Below are 26,500 nucleotides of genomic sequence, written 5' to 3' on the forward strand. Positions count from 1 at the left end.
CTGTGCCGCTGGAGAAACCGCTAGAATTGCCTGCTCTCAGACATGGGTCTGTATATAAAATGGTACCAGATGTTTCAGTGTAATGCTAAACAGTCATTTCATCTTTCAGCCAGCTCTCCGAGCGAGGCAGGAAGTAGGCCTCTTGCATGGAAAAGCTGTAAATTCAAGATGAACCATTTGAGTGCGGCCGTTTACAACAGATATTTCTAACTGACAGGAATACCGTTCCACACCTATGTTAGTCAATACCTAAGCCGTTGTGAACATGACATTTGTTTTTAATTTGTTGCAGTTTTATCTCAGTTTCCGTTCAGTACAAAAAAGGGTACGGGCTCCTCTCAAACACTGGAACTGTCAGTGCAAGAATCATGCCCTAGACTTGAACAGTAATTATAGCTACTTCCTGAAAGTAAAACTCATGAAAAGTCTGGAGAAATGTTCTTTGTCATGGCCTACACATGAGTAATTAGTTCCACATGTGGCCTTCCTATTTCCTGTTAGCTATTTTGGCTGGCTGTCTCGCTGGCTGAATTGTTAGCTGATCTCTATAGAACCAAGATCTTTCGATCTAGCGTACGCCTCCTCCACAATTTCTGTATAATTTCCACACTTAAATGCATCAAGTACAAAAGCAAGATAAAAGGCTGTGTTGAATTTTTTTAGATGGTGCGAGTTTAAGATTTCAAGAGTATTTATCTGTCATTTGCACAGGATAGTCTATTTAACCCAAAATAAACTTTATTCAGAATAAAAATCATATACAAAGCAAAATGTGTGAAAACTCTTCAGACATTTTCAGTATACATTAATTAGTGTCATTCTCAGTAGTGTTCGCACCTATCCTTAAACAAAACAAACCACCCTTGTAATATGCACAGGATATGAACCGGAACAATGAAATTCTTACTTGCTGCAGCTTTACAGTCTTTAAAGTAACTTAAAGTTACAATGCAGTTGAACACTGTTTAGACTAGGGTGAATATAAAGTTGTGGAGTAAGCTGGTGTATATTTCCCAGCTGCTTCAAGTAAGACATTCTTGCACTCTGGACTCTGGCTGCCAAAGTCAGCATTGGATTTTTAATGATATGCTTCAGTAACAAAATACGCTATGTGGAGAGTGAAAACACTGCTTTAAATCAAAACTGAATGTATACATAGAACCATATCTTACAAGCAATATATGTGAATTTGTTCACTTTGAATTTTATTCCCCCAACAGTAACATGCTTTCAGCCACTCATTAACTCCAGAGTGTAGAGCTGGAAATTAGTTGCATGAAACAGATGTTGAAAAGAAATGAAGTCACACATCACACTTTCGCAGAGAGCTTTGGTCTTGAATTTAATACATCTGCACATTTAGGGAAGTAGCATAAAAATGCAAATTATTGAATGTTTAACATTTCATCACAAAAGATCAGGTTTAAAATGGTTCTGGTCCGCCATTTAGAAATGTAATTAAGATATATTAGGTACGAGAAACATTTGTACTATATTAGTTAGAGTACAGTGCATGCTTGTATATTTTTATTGCTGAATTTACCTTTTTGCTCATCCAAATTTAATAGGCACAGTTATAACTTGGAGCAACCTAATCTCACTATAATTTGTTTGATTCACTTCTAAGAGAGTAATATTTTCAGTCTCTTTCATTCAATCCAGCACTTGGTATGGTGAAGATGCACATTGGTGTGGATACAAAGAAAGTTGGCTCGCAGTTCCCATAGATCTTTTTGGGGTTTTGCAAAACACTTTGCAGTCGATGAAGCACTTTTCAGGTGTACTCAATGTGTTAATATAGAAAATAGCAGCCAAGGTACACACAGCAAGCTCCAACCAACAATAAACAATTCAAAGTAACTGAATAATCTGTTTTCTAATGATAGACACAAAATGCTGGAGTAACACAGTGAGACAGGCGGCATCTCTGGAGAGAAGGAATGGGTGATGTTTCAGGTCGAGACTCTTATTCAGACTCGACCCAAAACGTCAACCATTCCCTCTGCCTGCCCCACTGAGTTACTCCAGCATTTTGTGCCTATCTTCGGTGTAAACCAGCATCCACAATTCCTTCATACACAGGTTTTCTAATCATGCTCCCGACCCAATATGTCACCTGTCCATCCCCTCTACAGATGCCATCTGGGCCACCGAGTTCCTCCAGCACTATGTGTTTTGCTCGAGATTCCAGCACCTGCAGTTTCTTGTGTCTCTTCTGACTTATATTGGATTTAATTTTGAGTGCTTAAAGTGAAAGTTGAGCGTGTAATGCAGGAAAGTTATTTACATTATTCTCAAAACTAAAAGATATCAGTTTCAAACTTTAGATGCCTCACCTAGGAGTTCTTCCCTTATACTGGTACTGAATGCATTTTAATATCGTAACAAATGTGTTTTAATATTGCATATCTAATCTACTCTGCCTGAAAACTATTCCATTGAGCTCATGGAAAGATTCAACTCTATGCCCTTGAAACAAAAGGAGATGAATTTGTTTGCATTCATGTTTGCATTCGAGTATTCATAGGACAAGTATTGCATAGACTAATTACATACCGTAATGTAAGATATATTGATAGGAGCAGAATTAGGCTATTTGGCCCATCAAGTCTACTCTGCCATTCAATCATGGCTGATCTATCTTTTGCTCCTAGCCCCATTCTCCTGCCTTCTCCCCATAACCTCTGACACCCTTCAACCCATGATATTTGTGCCAACCATGATGCCAATCCCCACTAATCCCATCAGCCTGCATATGGTCTATATTCCTCTATTCCCTGCCCGTGCATGCATCTGCCTAATCGCATCTTAAGCACCGTTCTCGTAAGTGAACCACCATCCCTGGCAGCGCATTCAAGACACCCACCATTCAATGTGTAAAAAATCATGCCCTGCACATCTCCATTAAATTTATCCCTCCTCACCTTAAACCAATGTTCCCTAGTATTTGACATTTTCACCCTGAGATAAAAGACTCTGATTTTTATGCTGTTTATGTCTCATTTTTTATACTCCTGTCAGAGCACCTCTCAGTGAAAACAATCAACATTTGACCACTCATTATGTTCTATCAGTCTGACAAAGGTTCTACTAAAAGCTTTGATTGAAATCAGTTATTGTACCAATAGCATGCCTTGATGCTTTTCTGCTACTTAAGCCAACCGTCTGTTATATGAGGACAAGATCAGACGTTTGTCGAGATAAAATTGGTGGGTTTACTGTAAGTGAAATGTTAGTTAAGAGGGTACCATAAAGACTGCAAGAAATTGCAGAGATGTGGACACAGCCCAGACCATCACACAAACCAACCTTTCTTCCATTGACTCCATTTACACTCCACGCTGCCTCGGCAAGGCCACCAGCATAATCAAGGACCAGTCTCACCCCAGCCATTCCCTTTTCTCCCCTCTCCCATCAGTCAAGAGGTACAGAAGTGTAAAAGACGCACGCCTCCAGATTCAGAGACAGTTTCTTCCCAGCTGTTATCAGGCAACTGAACCACTCTATCAACAACTGGAGAGCAGTCCTGAGCTCATTCGAGACCCTCGGATTATCTTTAATCGGACTTTACTGGACTTTATCTTGCACTAAACATTATTCCCTATATCATACATAGATACATAGAAAATAGGTGCAGGAGTAGGCCATGCACCTTCGAGCCTGCACCGCCATTCAATATGATCATGGCTGATCATCCAACTCAGTATCCCGTACCTGCCTTCTCTCCATACCCCCTGATCCCTTTAGCCACAAGGGCCACATCTAACTCCCTCTTAAATATAGCCAATGAACTGGCCTCAACTACCCTCTGTGGCAGAGAGTTCCAGAGATTCACCACTCTCTGTGTGAAAAAGTTTCTTCTCATCTCGGTCCTAAAGGATTTCCCCCTTATCCTTAAGCTGTGACCCCTTGTCCTGGACTTCCCCAACATCGGGAACAATCTTACTGCATCTAGCCTGTCCAACCCCATAAGAATTTTGTACGTTTCTATAAGATCCCCTCTCAATCTCCTAAATTCTAGCGAGTATAAACCAAGTCTATCCAGTCTTTCTTCATATGAAAGTCCTGACATCCCAGGAATCAGTCTGGTGAACCTTCTCTGCACTCCCTCTATGGCTATAATGTCCTTCCTCAGATTTGGAGACCAAAACTGTACGCAATACTCCAGGTGTGGTCTCACCAAGACCCTGTACAACTGCAGTAGAACCTCCCTGCTCCTATACTCAAATCCTTTTGCTATGAAAGCTAACATACCATTCGCTTTCTTCACTGCCTGCTGCACCTGCATGCCTACTTTCAATGACTGGTGTACCATGACACCCAGGTCTCGCTGCATCTCCCCTTTTCCTAATCGGCCACCATTTAGATAATAGTCTGCTTTCCTGTTTTTGCCACCAAAGTGGATAACCTCACATTTATCCACATTATACTGCATCTGCCAAACATTTGCCCACTCACCCAGCCTATCCAAGTCACCTTGCAGTCTCCTAGCATCCTCCTCACAGCTAACACTGCCCCCCAGCTTAGTGTCATCCACAAACTTGGAGATGTTGCCTTCAATTCCCTCATCCAGATCATTAATATAAATTGTAAATAGCTGGGGTCCCAGCACTGAGCCTTGCGGTACCCCACTAGTCACTGCCTGCCATTGTGAAAAGGACCCGTTTACTCCTACTCTTTGCTTCCTGTTTGCCAGCCAGATCTCTACCACATCAATACTGAACCCCCAATACCGTGTGCTTTAAGTTTGTATACTAATCTCTTATGTGGGACCTTGTCGAAAGCCTTCTGAAAGTCCAGATACAACACATCCACTGGTTCTCCCCTATCCACTCTACTAGTTACATCCTCGAAAAATTCTATAAGATTCGTCAGACATGATTTACCTTTCGTAAATCCATGCTGACTTTGTCCAATGATTTCACCACTTTCCAAATGTGCTGCTATCCCATCTTTAATAACTGACTCTAGCAGTTTCCCCACTACCGATGTTAGACTAACTGGTCTGTAATTCCCCGTTTTCTCTCTCCCTCCCTTCTTAAAAATTGGGGTTATGTTTGCTACCCGCCAATCCTCAGGAACTACTCCAGAATCTAAAGAGTTTTGAAAAATTATCACTAATGCATCCACTATTTCTGGAGCTACTTCCTTAAGTACTCTGGGATGCAGCCTATCTGGCCCTGGTGATTTATCGGCCTTTAATCCATTCAATTTACCCAACACCACTTCCCGACTAACCTGGATTTCACTCAGTTCCTCTATCTCCTTTGACCCGCGGTCCCCTGCTATTTCCGGCAGATTATTTATGTCTTCCTTAGTGAAGACGGAACCAAAGTAGTTATTCAATTGGTCCGCCATATCCTTGTTCCCCATGATCAACTCACCTGTTTCTGACTGCAAGGGACCTACATTTGTTTTAACTAATCTCTTTCTCTTCACATATCTATAAAATCTTTTGCAGTCAGTTTTTATGTTCCCTGCCAGTTTTCTTTCATAATCTATTTTCCCTTTCCTAATTAAGCCCTTTGTCCTCCTCTGCTGGTCTCTGAATTTCTCCCAGTCCTCTGGTATGCTGCTTTTTCTGGCTAATTTGTACGCATCATCTTTTGCTTTGATACCATCCCTGATTTCCCTTGTTATCCACGGATGCACTACCTTCCCTGATTTATTCTTTTGCCAAACTGGGATGAACAATTTTTGTAGTTCATCCATGCAGTCTTTAAATACCTTCCATTGCATATCCATCGTCAACCCTTTTAGAACTAATTGCCAGTCAATCTTGGCCAATTCACGTCTCATACCCTCAAAGTTACCTTTCTTTAAGTTCAGAACCGTTTCTGAATTAACAATGTCACTCTCCATCCTAATGAAGAACTCAACCATATTATGGTCACTCTTGCCCAAGGGGGCACGCACAACAAGACTGCTAACTAACCCTTCCTCATTACTCAATACCCAGTCTAGAATAGCTTGCTCTCTCGTTGGTTCCTCTACATGTTGGTTTAGATAACTATCCCGCATACATTCCAAGAAATCCTCTTCCTCAGCACCCCTGCCAATTTGATTCACCCAATCTATATGTAGATTGAAGTCACCCATTATAACTGTTTTGCCTTTGTTGCACGCATTTCTAATTTCCTGTTTGATGCTATCCCCAACTTCACTACTACTGCTAGGTGGCCTGTACACAACACCCACCAGCGTTTTCTGCCCCTTAGTGTTTCGCAGTTCTACCCATACCGATTCCACATCCTCCAAGCTAATGTCCTTCCTTTCCACTGCGTTAATCTCCTCTCTAACCAGCAATGCTACTCCACCACCTTTTCCTTTCTCACTATCCCTCCTGAATATTGAATATCCCTGGATGTTCAGCTCCCAGCCTTGGTCACCCTGGAGCCATGTCTCCGTGATCCCGACTATATCATAATCATTAATAGCTATCTGCACGTTCAACTCATCCACCTTATTACGAATGCTCCTTGCATTGAGACACAAAGCCTTCAGGTTTGTTTTTACAACGCTCTTACCCCTTATACAATTATGTTGAAAAGTGGCCCTTTTTGATTTTTGCCCTGGATTTGTCTGCCTGCCACTTTTACTTTTCACCTTGCTACCTATTGCTTCTGCCCGCATTTTACACCCCTCTGTTTCTCTGCTCACCCATTTAAGAACCCCACCACCTCTTATTCTCTGTTTATTATTGTTTTCTTCTTTCCCCCCTACATGTTGGGTCTGAATGCTTTCCTTCTCTGCCTCCTGCCTCACACACTGTCTAATAGCTTTCTCTATTTGAGTCCCTCCCCCCAACCATTCTAGTTTAAAGTCTCCCCAGTAGCCTTTGCAGATCTCCGCACCAGGATATCGGTCCCCCTCAGGTTCAAGTGCAACCCATCCTTTTTGTACAGGTCGCACCTTCCACAAAAGAGGTCCCAATGATCCAGAAATTTGAATCCCTGCCCTCTGCACCAGTCCTTCAGCCACGCATTTATCCTCCACCTTGCTCCATTCCTACTCTCACTGTCGCGTGGCACAGGCAGTAATCCCGAGATTGTTACCTTTGCTGTCCTACTCTTTAACTCCCCTCCTAACTCCCTAAATTCTCCTTTCAGGACCTCTTCTCTTTTTTTACCTATGTCATTGGTACCTATATGTACCACGACCTCGGGCTCCTCTCCCTCCCCTTTCAGGATATCTTGGACACGTTGAGACACATCACAGACCCTGGCACCAGGGAGGCAAACTACCATCCGGGTCTCCCGACTGCGTCCACAGAATCGCCTGTCTGACCCCCTAACTATAGAGTCCCCTATTAGTATTGCTCTCCTCTTCTTTTCCTTACCCTTCTGAGCAACAGGACCGGTCTCTGTACCGGAGGCCCGGCCGCTGTCGCTACCCCCAGGTAGGCTGTCCCCCCCCAACAGTGCTCAAACAGGAGTACTTATTGTCAAGGTATACAGCCACCGGGGTACTCTCTAGTCCCTGCCTGTGCCCCTTGCCTCTCCCAACCGTGATCCACTTGCCTGCCTCCTGTGGTCTTGGAGTGACCACCTCCCTGTAACTCCTATTAATGACTTCCTCGCTCTCCCTGACCAGACGGAGGTCATCGAGCTGCTGCTCCAGGTTCCTAATACGGTCCCTTAGGAGCCCCATCTCGATACACCTGGCACAGATGTGGACGTCTGGAGGGCTATCAGACTCCATGACTTCCCACATCTGACATCCAGAACAGTAAACTGCCCTGGCCCTCATACTCCCCTTACCTAGGATACAATACAAAACAAACAGCTACAATACAGTACAATCAGCAGGGATCTGACTCCCAATCAGCTGCTCCCTCTTGTCTGCTTCCACCAATCAGCGGCTTCCTCAAACCCACTTGTTTTTGAAGTGGAACTTGGAATGTTGCAGATTTCAGCTCCTCCTCTCTCTGCGACCTCTCCAACGGCTCTCGGGCCTCTGTAGAAGCAAGCCCCGCGCTCCTCTTTAAATCCTACCGCTCGGGTGTAGCTCCTCCCTCTGCGACCTCTCCAACGGCTCTCGGGCCTCTGTAGAAGCAAGCCCCGCGCTCCTCTTTAAATCCTACCGCTCGGGTGTAGCTCCTCCCTCTGCGACCTCTCCAACGGCTCTCGGGCCTCTGTAGAAGCAAGCCTCGCGCTCCTCTTTAAATCCTACCGCTCGGGTGTAGCTCCTCCCTCTGCGACCTCTCCAACGGGTCTCTGAACACTGTGGACGACTGAATTGTAATCATGTATAGTTTTTTCTATGACTGGTTTGCATGCAACAAAAGCTTTTGTATCTCGCTACAACAATAAACTAAACTAAATTCAGTATTTCATATCTTTACTTAGCAGAGTCATTTCTCAATTGGAAAATAATTCTGTAAGAAACTTGAGCTCATCACATATATAGTTTCTTAACTTTCTTCTTAGTCTGATACAGAAATGTATCTGTATTGTGATCCTGAGTTGATATTTATGATGTTAACACAAATTACCTGGGAGTGTGTGGGGAGGAACTGCAGATTCTGGTTTACACCAAAGAAAGACACACAATGCTGGAGTAACTCAGCGGGACAGGCAACATCTCTGGAGAGGAGGAATGGGTGAAGTTTTGGGTCAAGATCCTCCTTCAGTCTGAAGAAGGATCACAACCCGAAACGTCACCCAACTTTTTTCTCTATAGATGTTGTTTATCCCGCTGAGTTACTCCAGCATTTCGTGTCCATCTTCAAGGAGTCTTGACATAGATAAGGATGGTTTTTGTATGAAAATTGAGGTTTCATAAGTGGTTACTATAAAATAGGATTTTCACTTTGGTGCACTCAGCAAAAGGTGTAAATTATGTTCAAATTTGCATTCGTTTTCAAAATTAACTTATTTTAACAAGAAGTGATTTCTCAAATTAATTTAGATATTGCTGAACTCAAAATCTTCCAAGAATCAGTAGACGTGGGAAAAATTTTCAAAATGTGATATCTTTCGTATTTAAAATATTTAACATTATTAACTCAGTTTCATGGCTAATAAATGAGCATTTCTAAATAAATTACAAAAAAACCCCCTAAAATAGACACAAAAAGCTGGAGTAACTCAGCAGGTCAGGCAGCAGCTCTGGAAACGTTTCGGGTCGGGACCCTTCTTCAGACCACATCAGAGAGAGGAAGATGGTATTTTCCAGTTGCATTGATTTCAACAAAGTCAGTTTCTTCGAAATTAAAATGTAGTCTTGGTTCATCTAGAGCCAAAAATAAAATCCCTCGACTTTAACAACCCCTTTGAAAACCCCAAAACAGTTGCAATTAATGAAAACTCCCAATGGTAATAATTTGAGCAAAGCATGGCTGTCTTTGTGGCAAAACCCTAAATTCAGTACACTTTTATAAACCAGCACACAAAACTTGCACTACCTGTAATTTATGCTTGAAAATTACTGATCACCCGCACTCGTTTCTTACAAAATAACAAATCCAGTGTGACTCAGGAACAGCTTCTTCCCCTCCATCAGGCTTCTGAATGGTCCTTCCATGAGCTAGGGTACTGTCCGATTCACCTCCATCCAATTATGGACATTGGACTTTGTCGATGGAACAATGTTCAGAACTATATGCTGCACTCTGTATCTTCCTCTTTGCTCTACGTATTGTACTTGAGTTTGACTTGATTATATTTAGGTAGTGTATTATCTGATTTTTACTGGATAGCTTGCAAAGCGAAGTTTTTCACTGTTTCTTGGCACACATAATAAAGCTAAACACTTTGGAAAATGTGGGCATGTGGCTTAAATAAGTACATAGAACATGGAACAAACAGTACAGCACAGGAACGAGCCATTCGGCCCACAATATTTATGCTGAACATGATGCCAAGTTGAACTGATCCCATCTGTGTACATGATCCATGTCCTTCCATTCCTTGCACTTCCACGTGCCGATCCAAAAGCCTCTTAAAGCCACTATTGTAACTCAAATTTCACTGTAGCTTAATTGGTACATGTGACAATTAAATTGAATCTTGCCTCCACCACCATCCCTGGCAATACATTCCAGGCCTCCACCACTCTGCCAATGTAAAATCAATTGAAAGTGTTTTGTCATTTATTAACTAATATACATCATTAACAATTCAGAACACATTGTAAGTAGTATGTTATAAATGTATTCCATCCTATAGCTGGCCCTGTTTTTAATCAGATGCCTTTTTATTTTGACGATGTACGATTGTTTGACTGGAAGTTGGATATATTGCACCAGAGCAAAATATCAGGAGCAATCATTCAATTTTAACATGCTGGTGTGTGTTTTGTTTATATTGGTTGATTGCCCAAGATCCATTTTAGAATTTCATTGCTGCCGCTCCACACCAGGTTATTTTTAAAGTACTTTTCTAACTGATAGATGCTTAACCCATTGTTTTGTGGCTGAAGTTCTAATCAGCTGTAACATTTGAAGCATTTTTACGTTCTCAAGCCCACAGTCATCATGTTAAATGAAGGGAGATTTATTTCAGCGGCTGGGAAAACAATAATCAGAGGGTAGACACAAAATGCTGGAGTAACGCAGCGGGACAGGCAGCATCTCTGGATAGAAAGAATGGGCGGCACTTAGGGTTGAGACCCTTCTTCAGACAGAGTCAGGGGAGAGGTAGATACATAGATATGGAAGGCTAAGGTGTGAAAGGGGACGAAGGTCAAGGAAAATGTAGAATAGATCATTGTTAGCTTAGGGAAGTTGACAACAAAGCAGACAAAGATAAAATTTTATCAGAAGGGCAGTCAGACGAGTGGGAGAACTGGGAAGGGGGAGAGATGGAGAGAGAGGGAAAGCAAGGGTTACTTGAAGTTAGAGAAGTCAATATTCATACTGCTGGGGTGTAAGCTGCCCAAGCAAAATATGAGGTGCTGTTCCTTCAATTTGTGATGAGCCTCAAGGGCCAGTCCCACTTAACGATTTTTTCAGCGACTGCCGGCATCATTGACTAACGTATGAGGTCACCAAAATATTTGTGGCGTGATGCGGCGGTGACACGGCGTGATGATGTATTGACGCGCGGTGTTTTTTCAAGTGTCAATTTTGGATTTTGAAATCTTCAAAACCTTTTGGCAACCCTGATATGACGCCGGCAGTTGCCGAAAAAAATCGCCAAGTGGGACAGGCCCTTCACTCTGACAGTGGAGGAGGCCGAGGACAGAAAGGTCAGTGTGGGAATGGGAGGGGGAGTTAAAATGTTTAGCAACTGGGAGATCAGGTAGGTTTAGGCGGACTGAGCGGAGGAGTTCAGCAAAACAATCGCCGAGCCTGCACTGATATATAGGAGTCCACACCTGGAACAGTAATCAGAGAGCACACATTAAAGGTGACTGATAAAAGAACCAAGGTCACATGAGGGCAAACTTTATTACCCAAAAGAGTCTTAAGGATTGGCTAATGGATATAGATTTAACAGAAGCTTTAGGAAAGGAATTGGGTGAATATATATAAAGTTTAATAAGATCAGAGGAGATTGAGAAAGGCATGAAGTAGAGGGAATTAACTAGATTTCCCAGAGTTTTGCCGATTTTAAGAGCCATATGGCCTACTTCTTCATTTAAACTAATCTCTGATTATATACTGCAAGCAAGAATGTAATACCATCAAATCTACATAGGCATTAAAGCTCTCATATGGTCAAGTAAAATTAAATTGCAAAATAACATATGCACTGAACACTACATCTATGCACTTCTCAAAGTAAAATTGGTGCTGTTCTTAGCAAGGTGCTTAACCTCATGTAGGAAGAGCGAGAATTTAAGAATCTGTTTTAAAGAGGAATGAAAGGTCTCAGGCTTTCTGAAGAATTCCATGAATGATGACAGTTTGATGAATGATGGGGTAAACTCAGGCTAAATTATCACAAAATCTAATTCAGAAGTGAGTGCAAGGCTGGAGATACAGCTTGATAGGACTTTGGCTGCATTTGGAATATTGCGTGCAGTTCTGGTCGCTCCATTACAGGAAAGATGTGGGTGCTTTTGAGACGGTGCTGAGGAGAAATGACCAGAATGCTGTCTGGATTAGAGGGTTTCAGACTTGGATTGTTTTCTCTGGAACGTCAGAGGTTGAGGGGCAACTTGATAGAAGTATATAAAACAATGAGAGGCATAGATAGGGTAGACAGTCAGAACCTTTTACCCAGGGTGGAAATTATCAATACTGGAGGGCATAGCTATAAGGTGAGAGGGGGAAAGTTTAATGTAGATGCGTTGGGCAATTTATTTTTTTACAGAGTGGTCTGGAATGCATTGCCAGGGATGGTGGTGGAGGCAGATACGATAGTGGCGTTTAAGAGGCTTTTGGATAGTTTCATGGAAATGCAGGGAATAAAGAGATATGTGCAGGCAGATGAGATCAGTTTAGCTGGGCATCATGTTGGGCACTAACATTATGGGTTACAGGGCCTGTTCCTGTGCTGTACAGTTCTTTGTTTTATTATTGCAAAGGTAAGCATGTGCGTTGAATTCAAGCAAACAGTTGCAGTATAGATAACCAGTAGAGAGTTTCTAGTTTGGGTAGGATGTAACACGTGCCGAACAAAACACTGGCACCTAGCTTTTGCACGAGTTAGTATTTATGGAGGAACGATCAGCAAGGAAGAGAATGGAAAACTCCAGAGGAAGTAAGTGTTAGGAGATGAATAGCTGTACGTTAGGTGATGATAAGTTCATAAGTTAAAGGAGCAGAGTTAGGGCGGCACGGTGGCGCAGTGGTAGAGTTGCTGCCTTGCAGCGCCGGAGACCCGGCTTCGATCCCGACGACGGGTGCTGTCTGTGGAAGTTTGAGTGTTCTCCCCGTGACCGCGTGGGTTTTCTCTGAGATCTTCGGTTTCCTCCCACACTCCAAAGACGTACAGGTTTGTAGGTTAATTGGCTTTGCATAAAAATGTAAATCGTCCCTAGTGTGTGTAGGATAGTGTTAATATGCTGGGATTGTTGGTCGGCATGGACTTGGTGGGCAAAAGGGCCTGTTTCCTCGCTGTATCTCTAAACTAAACTAAATTAGGCCACTTGACCCAGCAGGTCTACTCTGCCATTCAATCATGGCTGATCTTTCCCTCTCAACCCCATTCTCCTGCCTTCCCTCTATTACTCCTGACACCCTTGCATAGACACCCTTACCCTGATACATAGATCAAAGTTAGCAGTCTTATTCATGAAACAAGTGGTATATGGAAATGTTGATGAAACAGCTTATTCAATCTGAGCATGTTACTGGGGTAGGGCCAGTATGGAGGGATAGGCACGGTGTTTCAGTCCCACTCTGATTCCATTGGTATGTTGTTCACACTTCATGTTCACACTTCATGCGGTTGTCTGAAGGTAAACGTGTTGGGGCAGGAAGGGAGACTCTTCAGGGATAAATGCAAATTGTAATGGGAGAAAATAAAACTATAGTCGGGAACCCTTATACCCTGAGTAGACCGTGTTGAACATTGTGGAAGTAACGTGTAAAATAAGACAGGATGATTTACCTACAATTCCAGGCACTTGATATGACATTTCAGCACAACTCCTCCATTCCGAACATCTAAGCATAATCTCATTTGCCTGCATTTGGCCATAATTCCGCTAAACCTGTCCTGATATCTTTTTGAATGTTGTTATTGTACTTGCCCCAACCACTTTCTCTGACAGCTCATTTCATATATGCCATCCCCCTCTGTGTGAAGTAGTTTAGTTCATTATTATTATTGTCATGTGCACCGAGATACAGTGAAAAGCATTTTTATAGTGTGCTATACCGTCAGCAAAGAGGCTATATGTGATTACTGTCAAGCCATCCACAATATACAGATACAGGATAAAGGGTATAGCATTTAGTGCAAGATAAAGTCCAGTAAAGTCTAAACCTCCAACGAGGTAGATGGGAGGTCAGGACCGCTCTCTAGGAGACTAGAAGTGGCAGAAAGCTTGGATCTGAAAGTAATATTAGTTTTGAGCTGGAGAAGGAGGGTTGGCAGATTGAAGATAATGCCTTGAGGCTCGGGAGCTTTTGAAAGGAATCAGATAGTGTACGGGCAACAGACAAGGGGGCTTTCGTTGCAGTGCAATCATCGGATTTAAGGGACGGAGCGGTGAAACAACTCCAGGTGAAGTTTAGTTTAGTTCAGTGATGCAGCGTGGAAACATTCCGCGACTCGGTGGGCCGAAGGGCCTGTTTCCATGCTGTATTACTAATATAAACAATCACCCGTATGCCAGTACGATCACCAGTTCTATCCTGGACACTGGGGACAATTTACGGAAGCCAATGAACCTCAAAACCCGCACGCCTTTGGAAATGTAGGAGGAAACCGGAGCACCTGGAGAAAATCCACGCGGTCATAGGGAGAACGTACAAACTCTGTACAGACAGGACCTGGAGTCAGGATCGAGCCCGGTTATGTGGAGTTGTGAGGCAGCAGCTCTACCGCTTGGCCACTGTGCCACCCCATTGAATGACTAAACCTAAGAGGACTCACTCTAGGAAAGATTTAAGGTATTGGTGAGGTTGGAGGAAGGCAGTGAACTACCTGATAAAGGAAATGATGATCAGAAATAAGCCGACAGAAAAGCTGGAGAACCTCAGCGGGTGAGGCAGCATCGATGGAGCAAAGGAATAGGCGACGTTTCGGGTTGAGACCCTTCTTCTGCAGTTCCTTCTTAAACATCTGAAATAGGCCTGTCAGTGATTGACGTCTTGGAGAGGTAACAACAGACAAAGATGCATACTGGCCGCCAATTGTCACTGTTTTGGATCGCAACCAAAGCTTATTTGTTGTGATCAGAGTGTGGAACTTCCATTCCCGCTGTTCAGCAATAGATTTGGGGCGGCATGGTGGCGCAGCAGTAGAGGTGCTGCCTTACAGCGCCAGTGACCCGAGTTCGATCCTGACTCATGTTGCTTTCTGTACGAAGTTTGTACGTTCTCCCTGTGACCGCGTGTGTTTTCTATGAGAGCTTTGGTTGCCTCCCACTCTCCAAAGATGTACAGGTTTGTAGATTACTTAGCTTGTTACAAATCTAATTTGTCCCTAGTGTGTGTAGGATAATGTTAATGTGCGGGGATAGCTGGTCGCCGCAGACTCGGTGGGCCGAAGGGCCTGTTTCCACGCTGTATCTCTAAACTAAACTAAACTAAATTAAAATTGTTTTGAGTTTAGAGGAAGGAAGGAAAAGGGAATTTGTTTCTTATTTCACATTGATGAAAATTAATAGAATGTCCTATAACATTGATTCGTATCAGGGAAGTGTGCTCCTATCATTAGATTGGTATCGCTAACTAACTTGAATGTATGAAAGAAAGTACAATGTTGTGTTTGTGTCGAATGTTGAATTGATATCACAGTATCTTTTGAGGAAATACTTTACACAATGCACTTATGTAAGTAATTTTACTTCGGAGTCACGTGAGTGACTACGTGAAGAACCCCGCTAGGACGCATGCGTGTCATATCGCTACACGCATTGCAACGAGTCACAGCAGGGGGAAGGACGTTCCCCTTTAGCGGCAGAATTTAAAAGCCGGGAACAGCAGGTAAGGAGACTCTGCGTTTTCCCACTTACCTTGCAGGTGGAAAGATGAACAGATCCACGAGAAAGAAGGCTGCGAAAAAGCTGGCGGGGGAGAACCGTGGAGTTGCGGACAGCCAGCAGCAACAGCAGCAGCCGACGGCACGCCAATCTCCCGAAATGGGAACAGCTGTGCCAGACTTCGCTCCCGCACCAGCGAAGCCGGGCGGGAAAGCGAAGCAAAAAACGGACCGAATGCCAGACTCCAATGAGTCTGACTTTGAGCAGCCGCGAGCGGCCAGTGCCCGTGAGCACTGGGGCCGGTTAGAGCGGCTGCAGGATGATGAGCAGCCGCGAGCGGCCAGTGCCCGTGAGCATTGGAGCCGGTTGGAGCGGCTGCAGGATGACGAGCAGCCGCAAGCGGCCAGTGCCCGTGAGCACCGGGGCCGGTTGGAGCGGCTGCAGGATGGGGAGCAGCCGTGAGCGGCCAGTGCCCGTGAGCATTGGAACCGGTTGGAGCGGCTGCAGGATCAGGAGCAGCCGCGAATGGCCTATGCCCGAGAGCATAAGAGCCAGTTGGAGCGGCTGCTGGAGGAAATACTCCAAAGTGGCAGGTTCTGGGAGATGGAGGCTAGCCACAGTGGGCGATTAGTAAGCCCCACAGCAGTACCCCTTGTGGGGCTGCACAGTGTCTCTTCCTTATCAGAGGAGAGCACGGAGGATCCATTCTGGGCTGACCCTGAAGAGGGCAGTGCACATGCCCCCAGTATGCCTGGGGTGACAGAAAACATGCTGGACATGGTGTCCCAGTTTATCCAACCAGACCAAACTGGCCAAGACCTGGAGCCGAAAATAGCGGCAAGCATTGACTATATGTCATTTAACCAACTACAGGCACAGGCACTATCAGACACCATGGCACGACATTTACCTCCAGGGAACTGCAAGTCGCTAAATGTTCCCAGTGTAAACCAGTGCATCCGGAAACATGTGGGGACATCAATTAGAACCAGGGACTTGAAAATTCAGAAAGTCCTAAAAGTCCCAACGGCAGGAATTACAGCTTTTGCCCGCACATTGAAGGAGCAAAACATGACCCAAGACCACCAAGATGCACTGGCTTTACTCTGCAACTCACAATATGAGTTGAACAACATCAGGAAAAGTGCTATCCAACCAGCTTTAGACCCCAAATTTGCCGGCCTCTGTAAACCTGGAACCTCCAAACCGCCAATACTACTATTTGGAGGGGATTTACCAAAACAAGTCAAAGAACTTGATGAAGAGGCAAAAACACTGGGGCTCATAAAACCAGCAACCAAAAGCTGCTACGGCCAAAAATATCACCCCTACGGACCCCCTAGTCGGCCAATACAAACCGGAGCTAGCGCAAAAACCAGGAACACCCAACATCGGCATTTTTTAGGCCATGGCCAGACCGACCGTCCTGGAAAATGCGCAAACCTTCAATACAAACGCAACTACAGACCCAGACAACGGCGCCTCAACGTCCACGGAGGATGCCGAAGAAATAACACACCTGCCACTGGTAACCATGGAGGTAGGTGGGTCTGGTTCCTTAAGAATTAAAGGGAGCATGAAAGTTGGTGGGAGATTACGATATTATTTGGATGCATGGAATAAGATAACTACCGACACTTACATTCTAAGCAGTATCCAGGGTTATACCATAGAATTTATACAAAAACATAACCCTCCAGTACAGCATGTACCGAACCGAATGTTCGTGCTCACAGGTATAGAAAAATCTAAAGCACATGCTGAACTACAGCGGTTATATAAAAAAGGAGTAATTGAACACACCCAACACGAATCACAGGAATACGTGTCCAATATCTTTATAAAAAACAAGAAAGATGGTGGTTGCCGCATCATCATCGATTTGACTACTTTAAATACCTTTGTACAATATATTCATTTCAAGATGGAAACCTTTGTTACTGCTAAGCAATTGATTTCCGAAGGCTACTACATGGCAAGCATCGATTTAAAAGATGCTTACTATACAGTACCCATAAGAGGTGACCACAGATGTTATTTAAAATTCAACTGGATGGGTCAGCGCTGGCAATACAGGGCACTACCTAATGTGCTGACATCAGCCCCCAGGTTATTCACAAAAATTTTGAAACCAGTCCTAGCGTTACTGCGAAAACAAAAACACTTGGTAATGGCATATCTAGATGACATATTTATTGTTGGCAAAACTTTGGAATTGACTGAACAAGCAGTAACAGCCACAAAACAATTGTTTGAAGAACTGGGCTTTATCATCCATCCAGTTAAGTCTAAATTAACGCCTTCAACAAAAATGGATTATCTGGGGTTCACCATTAACTCAGTTCTCATGTCAGTGACTTTGCCGAAAGAAAAGGTAACAGCCTTAAAAGAGGCTTGCAGCGAAATCATTGACATCACCAAACCATCCATTAGACTGGTAGCTAGAATAATTGGGAAAATAGTGGCTGCATTTCCAGCCACACAATTTGGACCTTTACACTATCGAAATTTACAGAGAGCAAAAATAAGAGCACTCAAAATTAATGGTGACCATTTTGACAGACCAATGAAGCTACCAACAGAGGCCATAATGGAACTAAAATGGTGGGAACACAACATCAAGTATTGTTCCAATCCACTAATTATCAGCAACCCGTCTATGGTACTACAAACTGATGCCAGTGCACTTGGTTGGGGAGCTACCAATTCCATCTCCAGCTGTGGAGGGAGATGGAATGCACAGGAGGCATCATTATTAAAAACACTGGGCATAAACTACCTGGAAATGTTAAGTGCATTCCATGGCCTTAAGTCGTATTGTTCTGGGTTAAATCACCAGCATGTTAGACTACAAATTGACAACACCACCGTGGTAGCATATATCAACCATATGGGTGGAAATAAATCGACATCATGTGACAATCTGGCCAACACAATTTGGCAATGGTGTATCTAGAGAAATATTTGGATATCAGCTACCTACTTACCAGGTAAACTAAATTTAGTGGCAGACACCAGGTCATGCAAATTCAATGAAAACACTGAATGGATGTTGGATAAAAATGTATTTGCTGAAATTACAGCACGGTATGGAACACTAGATATCGATCTTTTCGCATCCAGGCTCAATCACCAGTTATCAAATTATGTTTCATGGGAACCAGACCCTGGGGCAGCAGCAACAGATGCATTTTCGCTGCATTGGGGGAAATTGTTTATTTATGCATTCCCTCCTTTCTGCCTCATCAGTCGGGTATTAAGGAAAATACAACAAGACTCTGCGTCTGGTATTTTGATAGTACCCGATGGTTCCCGGTGATACTAGACATGGTATTAGAACCATGCATCACCATCCATCATAGACCAAGTTTACTGGTCCATCCGGTAACACAGGAAAGTCACCCCTGTCATAGACATACAAACCTATTAATTTGTAGAATTTGAAAGCGCCACTACAACACCTGGGACTGACGGACCGAACAATGGATATGATTGCATCGGCCCACAGACAGTCCACCAAAAAACAGTACTTGGTGCACATCAAGAAATGGAGGAAGTACTGTCACAACAACAACCTCAACCACAGATCAAACAACATTCTGTCTGTTCTGGAATATCTGGCAAGCCTCCACTATGATGAGGGCCTCAGCTATAGTGCCATCAACTGCGCCAGAAGTGCTCTGTCAAACTACCTGTGGCAAGGAACAGAGCGGCATTCTGTAGGGACACACCCCCTGGTAATCAAACTCATGAGGGGCATTTTCAATACTAATCACCCAAGAACCAGGTACACCCAAATTTGGGATGTGAGCATTTTTGTATTGACCATGTTGAGGAACTGGTCTCCACCTACAGCTCTGTCCCTACAGACACTAACGATGAAAACGGTCATGCTGATGGTTTTGGTCACGGCACAAAGGGTCCAGTCACTACAAAAACTAAGGCTGGACAACTTGACTATTTCATCTGGGAATTTGACTTTTCATATCCATGAATTAATTAAACAGAACAGACAGGGATCAGCAGGGCAAAAAATAGAGTTCCGGGCCTACCCAACGGATGATCTTCTCTGCATAGTAACTCACTTACTATTATATATGGAACATACAAGAATCATCAGAGGTAAAGAAATGGCACTGTTAATCAGCCACAAACAGCCACACAAAAAAGTGACAGTCCAGACCATCTCAAGATGGCTAAAACAGGTCCTAAAAAAGGCGGGAGTAGATTTTAAAATCTCACTCCACCAGGGCTGCAGCTACATCAGCAGCAATACAGTTGGATGTTCCTATGGACCAAATCCTCAAGACTGCAGGATGGTCAACGGAAAGAACGTTCCAACGATTTTATAATAAACCAGTTATTGAACCTGGAACATTTGCAGAAACACTTTTAAGTTCTGTAATATGATGTTACCCCATAAATAGGGGCTATGATTTGGTGTTAATAAAATTTTGTTATTTTGATATCATATTGATATCTAATGATGTTAACACTATTCTCCCCATAATCAAGGCAGATGTGATGCATGGACTCGTTTCCACGGCATGAAATCACAGAGCTTTAAAATCTTCACGTAGTCACTCACGTGACTCCGAAGTAAAATAGTAAGATTAAACGAGAACTTACCAGTTTGAAGTTTGATCTTTATTTTATGAGGAGTAACGTTGAGGGAATATGTGCCCTCCGCTCCCACCCTTGATCATATACACAGCTGGTATCTCTTCTCTAATCTTACTATGTTTAGTCATTACAGTTATCTGTGATTTCACACCGCTGCTTTGAAGAATGACACGCATGCGTCCTAGCGGGGTTCTTCACGTATTCCCTCAACGTTACTCCTCATAAAATAAAGATCAAACTTCAAACTGGTAAGTTCTCGTTTAATCTTACTATTTTTCAACCTTGGAAATGGAGGTCAAGTGCATTGATCAATTAGGTTTAGGTTTATTATGTCACGTGTACCGAGGTACAGTGAAAAGACTGGCCTTGCATGCTATCCAATCAAATTGGATAATTAAGTCAAACTCAAGTACAATAGGTAGAGCAAAGTGAAAGATAACAGAGTGCAGAATATAGTTCTCAGCATTGTAGCGCATCAGTTCCAGAGACAGACCAATGTCCACAATGGGGTAGAGATGAATTAGACCGTACCCTAGGTTACGGAAGGACCATTCGGAAGCCTGATATCGGAGGGGAATAAACTATTCTTATGATCAGGAAGTTACAAAATATGTACTCGTATTCACTATAGACCAGCTGTGGATTCAGCATGGGTGCAGTATATTGGGGATGAACGAAGATTGCGGGAATGAAAGAGTGAGAGTAGAGATGGGAGTCGGAGATGTTGTGTTCTGATGTTCCATTCACGGAGAGTGAAACTCATTAGTTTGGAAGGGGATGGTGATAAACAGATTAACTTTGTGGATGCTGGATTCCTCAAAGTCCATGTTGGCATTGGCCACTTTCATTTCAATCAGTACATTGTAGGTTCAAGCCTTAAGACACAGGAGCAAAATTAGGCCAAATAGCCCATTGAGTCTGCTCCGTGCCAACTCTCAATATAATTTGTGGGAAGATATCTTTCAGCAGTAGTTGTACTTCAGAGAAGCGTATCCAGTGAATGTCAAGCACTGTGGAATGACCAGGGATCATTTAAAAAAACAATATTCTGAAACAAAGGATCCCGACCCGAAACATCACCCATCCATTCCCTTCATTCTGCTTGACCCGCTGAGTTACTCCAGAACTTTGTGTTTTGCTCAAAATTCCAGCATCTGCATTTCAGGAGCGAAGTGGTACACATTGACAGTGCTGAAGTAGAGATGGTTGAAAGCTTCAAGTTCCCAGGAGTAAATATCACCATCAATGGCCAATAAAGCACACCAACGCCTCTCCTTCCTTAGAAGGCTTAGGAGCTTCGGCATGTCCCTAACAACTCACACCAGCTTCTACAGATGCGCCGTAGAAAGCATTTTGTCGGGATGCATCACAGCATGGTTTGGGAACATCTCCATCCAAGACCGCAAGAAATTGCAAAGAATCATGGGCACAGCCCAGACCATTACGCAAACCAACCTGCCTTCCAATGCATCTATCTACATTTCATGCTGCCTCGGCAAGGCCACCAGCATAATCAAGGACCAGTCTCACCCCGGTCACTCCCTCTTCTCCCCTCTCCTATCAGGCAAGAGTACAGAAGTGTGAAAACGCACACCTCCAGATTCAGGGACAGTTTCTTCCCAGTTGTTATCAGGCAACGGAACCATCCTATCACCAACTAGAGAGCGGTCCTGCCTGAACATCTATTTCCCTGGTGACCCTCGGACTCCCTTTAATCAGACTTTACTGAATCAGAATCGTTTATTGCCATTTGAGCATAAGTTCAAACAAAATTGCGCTTCTGCAGTCATCATCAAAAAAATATATAAAAACACACAATTAACACAATTCCACCCAAAACACAGTGAATCCCCAAAAACCTCCTCACTGTGATGGAAGGCAAAAGTCTTATCTCTTCACTGTTCTCTGTGCCCATTCTCTCCCGCAGTCAAGCAGCCAAACTGCTGCATCGAGCCGATCAAGGCTCCTGATGTTAGATGTAGAGGCCCCCCCCCTCCCACCGGGCGATGGTAAGTCCCGCGGCCTTTTAAGCCGTGCCGGGCGATGTAAGGCCCCGCTCCGGGTTGATTTAAACCCCTCGATTCGGGCGGGCGAAGTTTGCTGTTGCAGGAGCTCCAAAAAGCGGTCTCCCACAAGGGACCCGCGAGTTCCCAAGCTCCACAGGGCCTGCAGCCGGAGCCTCCGAGCTCCGAAGTCGGGTCACAGCCGTGCACCACCACAGTGCTCCGCACTCAGAAGTCCGCCAGCTCCGCGATGGTGAGTCCGCAGGCTCCGCGACTGGAGCCCCAGGTCGATTCCGGTTGGAGGCCGCCAGCTCCACGAGGTTAGGCCCAACAACAACGGCAACGGAGACTCGACAAGAAAAGTCGGGTCCCCGTACAGGGAAGAGATTAAAAGGTTTCCCCCACACCCCACAAATACACAGCTAAAAATAATATAAAAACTAAAACCAAGACATCCACTTAACAGGACAAAAAGAAAAAAAAGACAGACGGACTGCAGAGGCTGCTGCCGACAGGCGCCGCCATCTTGTCCAATCTGGACTTTTTCTTGCGTTAAACATTCCCTTTATCCTGTATCTCTATACTGTGGACGGCTTGATTGTAACCATGTATAGTCTTTCCGCTGACTGGATAGCTCGCAACATAAAGCTTGTCACTGTACCTCAGTACACGTGACAATAATACACTAAACTAAACTTGCTTTTGGCTCCAATGCCCAAGTCTATTTCCCTTAATAAAACATAAATTATGAGCAAGGTTGAATTCAGATTAAAGCTTTAAAATATTTTTATTTTTCACCTAATCCAAACCCTTTGGTTTTTGGGGTTATGACTCCCCATCATGCTCTGGGTTCAATGACCTTTCAACATAGTAGGAAGATGATGGAAATCAGTGGATGATTGAATGTCAAAAAATGTGGTTAATGAAACCAAGTTAAGAAGGGGAGGAATAGTGGAAAGGGAATTAATATTTCAGGTCATTGACCTTTCATCAGATCTTCCCGATGAAAGATTTTCAATCAGAAACATTTCGCTCACCCCAAATGCTGTCTGATGCAGGATTCACATTTTTCTATTTTTACTTCCTATTTTTCATTCACTACGTTAAATTTTGCATTGAATGAAATGGAGGAATTGAGAGGGAACAAATGATGGGGGTTGGGGAAGCACCATAATAGAAAATTGTCCAGTTCTGGTTTCAATTGCCCATTGAAACCAGAAGAGAACAAAACCAAAACAGACCAAAAAAAATGATTGCTTTAAAAGGATATATTTCAGGAAGGCACTCTAAATGGAGGAAAACACTAAGTGCTGGAGTAACTCAGTGGGTCAGTCAGCATCTATGCAAGGCATGGACGGACAATGTTTCAGGTTGGGATCCTTTTTCAGACTGATTGTAGTAGGTGGGTCATCCATTCCCACACAAACTGCTCATCCCTTCCCACCTTAGGTACTTTCCCTTACAACCGCAGGAGATGTTACACCTGTCCCTACACCTCCATCCAGGGACCCCACCTTCCAGGTGAGACAGAGATTCCCTTGTAGTTCTAGGGAAACCCACACTATAATCAGTCTGAAATAGAGTTTCAACCTGAAACGTCACCTATCCATGTTCTCCAGAGATCTTGCCTGACCCGCTGAGTTACTCCAGCATTACTGTTCAAGATTCCAGCACCTGCAGTTCCTTGTGTCTCTAAATGGAAAAAGTTGGATTGTGCTCTGGTAAATAAGATATTGCCAGAGACACCTCTAAATGGTGAAATATGGGAATAAACACAAAATGGTCCACCTTTTCCACAAATAGGACCAAAGGAGCACTTTTCATGTCAAAGAGGGTTAACTATTTAGTTATGGAAATGATTGCACTTCTGGGGTAACTCAATCGTTCATGAATCCTAATACTTTACCCAGAGAATGGGCAACATGTTGCCAGAAGCTAATATAATTGATATCTTTCAAGGAAATCAAGGTAAGTATATATTTGAGAATTTAATAGACGCTTATAGAGATTAAGTGGGAGGTGTCTGAAATATTAAGATAGACAGAGAGCAACTGTTTAGCTTTTTTTAAAGAGATACAGCGTGGACACAGGCCCTTTGGCCCACTGAGTCCACACTGACCAGCAATAATTTGTACACAAATTCTATTCTACACTCTATGGACAATTAACCTGCATGTCTTTGGAATGTGGGGGAAACCAGAGCATCCGGCGAAAATCCACGCGGTCACAGGGAGAATAGACAACAGGTGCAGGAGTAGGCCATTTGGCCCTTCGAACCAGCACCACCATTCACTGTGATCATGGCTGATCATCCTCAATCAGTACCCTGTTCCTGCCTTCTCACCATATCCCATGACTCCGCTATCTTTAAGAGCTCTATCTAACTCTCTCTTGAAAGCATCCAGAGAATTGGCCTCCACTGCCTTCTGAGGCATTGAATTCCACAGATTGACAACTCTCTGGGTGAAAAAGTTTTCCCTCGTCTCTGTTCTGAATGGCCTACCCCTTATTCTTAAACTGTGACCCTTGGTTCTGGACTCCCCCAATATCGGGAACATGTTTCCTGCCTCTAGTGCGTCCAATCCCTTAATAATCTTATATCTTTCAATAAGATCACCTATTATCCTTCTAAATTCCAGAGTGTACAAGCCCAGCTGCTCCATTCTATCAACATATGACAATCCCGCCATCCCGGGAATTAACCTAAAGAACCTACGATGCACTCCCTCAATAGCAAGAATGTCCTTCCTCAAATTTGGAGACCAAAACTGCACACAATACCCCAGGTGGACAACTGCAGAAGAACCTCTTTGCTCCTATACTCAACTCCTCTTGTTATGAAGGCCAACATGCCATTTGCTTTCTTCACTTCATGCTTACTTTCAGTGACTGATGAAGGACCCCCAGATCTCTTTGTACTTCCCCTTCTCCCAACTTGACACCATTTAGATAATAATCTGCCATCCTGTTTTTGCCACCAAAGTGGATGTCCAAACATTTATCCACATTAAACTACATTTGCCATGCATCTGCCCACTCACCCAACCTGTCCAAGTCACCCTGCATCCTCGTAGCATCCCCCTCACAGTTCACACCGCCGCTCAGCTTTGTCTCTCCCGCCTTTCGTAACAAGTAATAATAACATTAGCTACCCCCTAATCTACAGGAACTGATCCTGAATCTATAGAACATTGGAAAATGATCACCAATGCGTCCACGATTTCTGTAGCCACTTCCGTAAGTACCCTGGGATGCAGACCATCAGGCCCTAGGGATTTATCAGCCTTCAGTCCCATCAGTCTACCCAACACCATTTCCTGCCTAATGCGAATTTCCTCCAGTTCCTCCGTCACCCTAGATCCTCTGGCCACTAGTACATCAGGGAGATTGTTTGTGTCTTCCTTAGTGAAGACGGATCCAAAGTACCTGTTTAACTCGTCTGCCATTTCCTTGTTCGTCATAATGAATTCACCTTTTTCAGTCTTCAAGGGTCCAACTTTGGTCTTAACTTTTTTCCTCTTCACATACCTAGAGAAGCTTTTACTATCCTCCTTTATATAGCTGACCTTCGTACCTTATCTTTTCTCCCCGTATTGTCTTTTTAGTTATCTTCTGTTGCTCTTTAAAAGTTTCCAAATCCTCTGGCTTCCCGCTCACCTTTGCCATGTTATACTTATTTTCTTTTATTTTTATACTGTCCTTGACTTTCCTTGTCAGCCACGGTCGCCCCTTACTCCCCTTGGAATCTTTCTTTCTTTTTGGAATGAACTGATCCTGCACCTTCTGTATTATTCCCAGAAATATTTGCCATTGTTGTTCCACTGTCATCCCTGCTAGGGTATCTTTCCACTCAACTTTGGCCTCCGTCATGGCTCCATAGTCCCCTTGGTTCAACTGTAATACTGAGATTTTCCCTTCTCCCTCTCAAATTGTAGCTTAATACTTATCATATTTTGGTCACTACCTCCTAATGGCTCCTTTACCTCGAGTTCCCTTATCAAATCCGGTTCATTACTCAACACTAAATCTAGAATTGCCTTCTCTCTAGTAGGCTCCAGTATGGAGGAACTCCACAAACTCCCTTTCTTGGGGATAGAGATAAAGCTTAGAAACAGGCCCTTTGGCCCACCGAGTCCCATCTCCGCACACTACCACTATCTATCCTACACACTAGGGACAACTTACAATCTTTAAAATCCGCACGTCTTTATAGTGTGGAAGGAAACCGGAGCACTCGGGGAAAACCCACGTGGTCACAGGGAGAACGTACAAACTCCATACAGACAGCACCTGTAGTCAGGATCAAACCCGTGTCTCTGGTGCTGCAAGGC

At 43.7% G+C, this 26,500-nt stretch overlaps 1 protein-coding gene across 5 annotated transcripts in view; it reads left to right on the forward strand.

Moving 5' to 3' along the window:
• Positions 1–26,500, forward strand: part of dnm3 (dynamin 3) — a 168,769-nt gene that overhangs the window by 84,894 nt on the left and 57,375 nt on the right. The gene's annotated exons all lie outside the window — the stretch shown is intronic.

Source organism: Amblyraja radiata, chromosome 10 (assembly GCF_010909765.2).
Source record: "Amblyraja radiata isolate CabotCenter1 chromosome 10, sAmbRad1.1.pri, whole genome shotgun sequence".
NCBI classification, from domain to species: domain Eukaryota; kingdom Metazoa; phylum Chordata; class Chondrichthyes; order Rajiformes; family Rajidae; genus Amblyraja; species Amblyraja radiata.